Source organism: Astyanax mexicanus, chromosome 16 (assembly GCF_023375975.1).
Source record: "Astyanax mexicanus isolate ESR-SI-001 chromosome 16, AstMex3_surface, whole genome shotgun sequence".
NCBI classification, from domain to species: Eukaryota; Metazoa; Chordata; class Actinopteri; order Characiformes; family Acestrorhamphidae; genus Astyanax; species Astyanax mexicanus.
The window spans coordinates 17,126,326-17,133,265 of record NC_064423.1 but is presented as its reverse complement, the minus strand read 5'-3'; positions in this window follow the sequence as shown (position 1 = coordinate 17,133,265).

The window sequence follows — 6,940 nt, the reverse complement described above, 5'->3', positions numbered from 1 at the left end:
ATATAAGTAAACAATGAAAGTATAGGGAATAATGTTGCCCTGTCTGTCACACACAGACCTGTGTTCAGGTGTGGACCTGCCGGAGGTGGAGATTGTGAGTTTGCTGACTGAGAAGTTACCCAGATACACTCTGCGGGCGGACCATGTGTTTGGGTATGATCATGATGACTGGCTGCACACTCCACTGTTGCCTCCAGAGGCCGCTCTGGGACTCACCTACGAGCAAATCGACGAAACCTTCAAATACTTCTGTAAGTCCCTTTACACTTTACAAATCTCCTTCATCATCTTCTTTCTGCTGAATCACTGCCTGTGCCTCAGAACTGATTATGAGTTCAGGACACACCTGTTGAATCATCAGTTACTTCAGTCAACAGTAGGGCTAGACATGATGGCTAAATGTTTAGCTTTATATGTTTAAAGTTTTTAGTGGTTGCAGTTTACATCACATTTTTGTATTTATTTATGTATTTTTATCATTGTTCCTTTCAAAACAACTTATTTCAAAGAAGATTTTTTTAATCCTAGTGCATATCATATAAAAACCTAAAGGTCAGTGTCTCAGAAAATGTCAATATTATATAAGACCAAATAATTTTCTGGGAAAACACTGCACTGCACTGTCCACTGTGTTATATCAAGTCTAAAGTCAGGGCAGTGTTTTCATTTTGCAGCAGGATTTGGCACATTGCCCACACTGCCAAAAGTACCAATTGGTCTTATTTAATATTCTAATTTTCTGAGACACTGATTTTTGTTTTTTTTTTGGCTTTAGGCCGTAATCATCAACAATAAAAGTAATAAACGTTTAAAATAAATCACTCTGCGTGTAATACATCTATATAATATATGAGTTTCACATATTGAACTGAATTACTAAAATAACATAACTTCTCAATGATAATATTTTTTATTTAAATGCACTAGTATGACAATGTATATAAAGTAGGCTTTTACAGACTGATGAATTAACCTGTACATGTGTATAGTAAAAGTACAAAAGGCATAAAATATATTTCACAGTACAAATCATCAATTATTGATAATTCGCACATTTTAAGATATTGATAAATACAAGTTTATAGATATTTATAAGTTTCCCCTGTGCACATTCTTTTTTTGATGTTCACATATCATAGGTAAATGGTATTTTTATCTTTATTTCAAACCCTTGGATTTCTGTTTCCACCTTTATCTCGTTTAAGCTGTCTGTTAACTGTAACTGTGTAGACATGGCAGTTATTTACTGTTATGAGTCCAAAGGTTGTATACAGTAGATGACAATGCGTTAGGATAAAGGAGATTAGTTTTCTTATCCTGTTCCTGCTTTATCATTCTGCTCAGTGTGAAAACATCTTTTGTCAGTCTTTAAAAGTGCTTCAAATGGGCTATTTGAGCTCATTTATCATAGAAGAACCACTTTTGGATCCTTATAGTGCCATTTTTGTTGTCATGATGTTTAAAAGGGAAACCCCTTTTAATTTTTATTACAAACATGGCACTATAAGGATCCAAAAGTGGTTCTTCAATGAAATAGCTCAAATAGTGTGTAAATATCTTTGTTCTAAGTTTGTAAAGTATTTTTGTATTTAAGTTATTATAAATTAGCAATCAGCTCTGGAAAAAATTACTTCAGTTTTTAAATTGGTTTCTCTGACTTTGCAATTTATAGGTAAATGTTTGAGTAAAATGACATTTATTTAACATTTATCCCAAATTCCAAGTAAAAACTATTGTTATTTAGAGCATTTATTTGCAGAAAATGAGAAATGTCTGAAATAACAAAAAAATGCAGAGCTTTCAGACCTCAAATAATGCAAAGAAAACAAGTTCTTATTCATAAAGATTTAAGAGTCCAGAAATCAATATTTGGTGAAATAACCCTGGTATTTAATCACAGTTTTCATGCATCTTGGCATGTTCTCCTCCACCAGTCTTACACACTGCTTTTGGACAACTTTATTCCACTCCTGGTGCAAAAATTCAAGCAGTTAAGCTTGGTTTGATGGCTTGTGATCATCCATCTTCCGCTTAATTATATTCCAGAGGTTTTTTGGTGATTTGGTAAAATCACCAAAAAATCGATTTGGTAAAATCTGCAGTGTAAAACCCTTTTCTTGATGATTCTGACTTTTGAACCACTTTTATGAAGCTGATACAGGCTGTTAATATCCATTCATCAACAGAATAAATCATTTGACACCACTTTATATGCACATGCACCAGGCAGCAGTCCGTAGTTTAGTCATTTAATGTGATGAGTGATTTCAATTTAGTGACTGTGACATCACCCACTATCAGTTAAAGAGTGAACTGGTATCTTGTACTGTCGTGTAAATTGCCTGTTTTTCATAGTTATTAGGAAGGTCTGTAGTTCTTCATACACGACTTATAACAGCTGATAAATAAAATGTGTAATTTGTACACCTTAGCAAATTTAAAATCAGGCTTAGTTTTTTAGTGGTTCTTGGAGAACAGTGGAAAAATATATGCAGCATGCTAATTGCAGACTAATATTTGCCAGTTAATTGAGAAGGTCATTTATTAATTAACTGAAAAATTGAGTTTATCAGTAATCATGACAATTCTACAGTTTAGTAACTTATCAACAAGGTTGTTGTTATCCTTTTACCATTTCTCTATACGTCTCCATCCTTCTAGGAATTAGTTAAAGTAAGTTAAACTGCCCCTCCTAGGTGACCCTAAACACTGTGGAAGGATTTAGAGAAGTAGGTTGACCCCTTATGCAATTTCTGTTGAACCTGGCTAAACCATTAGCAACTTTTCCCTGTGACTCTGTTTGAACCCCCTACTGGTGCTATCTTCAGTACTGCTGTTCACCACTAGGGCACTTGGTCTTTTCCACCATCCTTATTTAAATCCTGATCACTTCCCTTCTGCGTGGCAACAGATGCCAAATACCTGTAAGCTGATTAACCGCCTGCTTTTTAAGTATTATTAGCTGCTCTGCTGCTCCCGACGGCCTCCCTCGGCCAGGCGGCACCTTGCCTGGACCTTGTTTCAGCCGCACTGACGTCAATACGGCCAGGTCAGGCTAGACAGGTCGCCACCCTGCCCTGCTTCAGGTGGATACTCAGTGCTCGGGTGGACTAAACTTGGTAATTACACTAACGCTCTGGTGTCCAGTCTCTAGGCTGGTGGGTTATGGGCTTAGTGGGTTTTGTGTGCACACTTACGGGCTATATTTAAGACCTGTGGAGATTTGGTAATAAAGCTAATAAAGCTGTTCACAATAAAGCTATAAAGCTGTTCACAAATCATTAAACTTCTTGAGGGGTTTAATGATATTATGTAATGGAAGAAATAGATAAAAAAAATCCCTTCCAATCTTTTTGTAGACCATCTCCTCAAAGACTCATACTTTTGTGAATAATGCTTTTTTTACATGACTAGTCCTACAATAAACTGCTCCTGACCCAAATAGATGTATGTTAAAAAATAATTCCATATTTTGAACAAACAGACTGTCCCTTACACTATGTAAAAAAATAATTAATGGACGATGATGACTTTCATCTCCCTCCTGTAAAGTTGCTGTATTTCAGATGCATTCATTTTTTGTTGGACATAAAAAAGCTTTCTTACTGTCTGCAGTGAAAAAAAGTTGCACTTTTATCACAATAATAATAATAATAATAATAATAATAATGCCTGTGACAAATATTTGGAATTATGAATAAATGGCTGCTCAAAGTATTGTTGACATCATAACATTTACACCTGATCAGAAACCATAGAGACCATTTCACAATAGCAGTTGCTCCATTTGCTTCAGTCATCCAACATTAGTTTAGAAGTTAATCATCTCTTTTCCTCTGATCCCGCTGGCCTTATTAACTGGACGGTTGATCGCTCAGCATTTGGTTGTGTGTTGTTTGCTGGAGTATCAGGTACTGTTGTTTTGGCTCTGACGAATACTGGACAAGCTGTTCTCACAGTGATCTTCTTATCCCTGCAGCCAACACACAGCTGCTGGCTCTTCTTACAGATATCCACTTGAGTACACCTGAACTTCTGTGCATGTCTGCCTTCAGGACATCAGTTAAATTTGTTAGACTTAATGCCCTCCACAGATTTGTATTGTTTTTTTTTTTCTTTTTAGCATACTTACCTTTTTTTTATTCTCAAACACACTTAAATATCAGACAAATATAATCTGATTAAATATAAAAAAATGTTTTTAAATAATGATTTGATTTGAAAAGGGTATAAAGTTCCTAGCCATATGTGAAACAATAGCAACAACTGCAATCAGATGTTAGCAATAACTGGTAATGATGGTAATGATGTGTCCCAGCGTCTTGGAACTCTCCCATGAATATCATTTTTGCCCAGTCTCTTTCTTATTATTGAATCATGAACTTTAACCTTAACTGAAGTACGTTAGATCTGCAATTTTTTTAGATGTTGTGTTCTTTTGTGACTTCCTGGATGAGTTGTCCATGCCCTTTTGGAGTAATTTTGGTAGGCTGGTCACTCCTGGTAAGGTTCACCGCTGTTCCATGTTTTCCATGCATAATGTGTTGCTTTTTGATATATTTTACCCTATTTCTTGTTGTCAGACATGTTCTGTTTAAGTTATGACTTGATTGTACAAAGTCTGGCTGTAATTAGGTCTTAATTATAGTTAATTCAAACTGCTTTTTGTATTTTATATTTGTCTGATAGTATGTCAAAAAACAAAATACATCTGTAAGGGGGGAAATACCTTTCACTGCAATGTACATAAATACACACACACATGTATTACATGTAAACACATAGAGAGATGTCTCACTATTTTAATAACAGTCACTAATAAAGCTTTGCTAATGATTTCCAACCTTTGCTATTCTCTGTAAAGTTACACAGCCAAGCCATAAAGTGACTGGGCTGTGGCCTCATAGGGAGTGCTGTGTTAAACATTAATCATTAACCATTCACCTTAATTTGTGAAGGTGCATCTGGGAGTTCAGCTTCTTCGCATTGCTTTCTTCATGTCTGTAATAACTGGGGTGGAGCTAAGAAAGCTGGTTCTTTTTTTAGTACTGAGCTGTTCAATCACTGTAAGATCCATGTTAATCCAACCAAAGCCTTTTGACTCTCAGATATGCTGTTATTGTCCCCAATAGATGGTGTGTGACGTGAAGACTGAATGTAGGTGTGGCCTAGGGCTGGGCAATGTGATACAAATATTTTATAATGATATTTTGAGATATTCTGAGAATTATATTTTAACATACAAATAGCTGGGCAGTGTTCTTTAAACACAGCCGATTTCAAGAGAAAGCTCAGAAAATACTATTGTATATTGCAATGCCAACATATACCACTGTGGGTTAAAGGAGGACTCCAGTGTAAAATTGACTTTGGGTATAGCACATGATACATGATAAAGAGTACTACCTTTGTTGAATAGAACACCTCCACTCCCCTGCAGCATTCTGAGATCCTTTAATTTTGTGCTTTTTGTCCAGCACTATTTACAACGGATACTTTGTGGCATCCATTTGCCGCTGCAGATAAATCACTTTTTACACCGTTATCCAGGCTCAAAGTAGCTTATTGGTAGAATCCGGAGAGCTCTGACATTTAAAATGAGGCATTAATAACTTTAAAAGTGCACAAGAAGCTTTTTAAAAACCACTGTTTACAGCCTGTAGCAGAGCCTAATATCCAGACGCTACCATCTTGACAGACAAATCTGACGTTTCCTTCAGAAAATAGATAGGAAAAAACACAGGGCCATCATTGTTGTAAGCCCTAGTCATATAGAAAAGCTACTAAACCTGGACCTAGGAGTCTACAATATGTCCTAAGATATATAACGTAGATATATATTCACAAGCTCTGCCGCTACTGAAGCAACATAGATGCGAAAGCCATGGAAATAGATAGCATTGTGTGTAGGATAGGACCCTGAATGTTGGATAATATACTATCATATGATAATTTTTGATTTTTTGAAACGATTTGTACTCTTATAGAAATCTTTCAGTGCCCATTGTTTGCTCTCATTGTCCAGCTTTTGTTAAAGTTAGGAGATAAAAAGCAGAATGTAGTAAAGAAGCAGAAATAGGTTTGTGTATTTTCCTTTGCCCTTTGCGTGATCAAGTTTTTGCCAGACTTTGCTTTATACCTGACCCGGAATTGACCGTCTGGATCTAAAATATAGATGTGGTTAAGAAGTTAATATTTGATGTGGAAAAACACTTCCAAAATGGAGAAACTAAAGACTGTGCCAAATTCAAAGTGATTTAGTGCTGTACAAAGAGTTCAAACCAACTGCACTATAAGTATAAACATCCCATAAAAATGTCGGGATATCAGTGGGTTCAGATGCATAGTTATTATCTCACTGAGGGTTTCCACAGGTAAGACAGAAGTGGTTCTAATTGATTTTGTTTTAAATAACTACAAAATATTTCATATTCATACACATGCTCGCCACACACTATTTCTTTTTAGTTTTTTTACAAAAACAAAAGCTATAGTAATATTGTTGAGTAAATAGGGCTACCTATGCTAAAGCTTCTACAAAGGCTTAAAAAAGCAGATGCAAGTCTGCCTGAATTATTCATTCTAAAGTCTGAGCTGTCAGGTCCGATTTTTGGGTCAGAGTTTTTGGAACTCCAGTATACGTTTTTACAGTAGGCTGAAAATGGGTCATACTGGCTGGACTGGATGTTTAGCTCATGCTGCTTGCGCTTAATGACTAAAAAAGTGATTTGATAGTAGTCAATAAACTATTTTTTTAAACATACATATAAACCTATAATGTTTTATGCATTGTATAATCTATAACATTCTCTTTATATTGTTGTAGGATTAGAAGAAGGTCAACTGCACTGTACATGCAATATGCAAGCTAACGCTACCATGCATTTAATTAGTTTCACTAAGTAATGTAATGCCAAGTAATTAAGCAATTATGAACTAG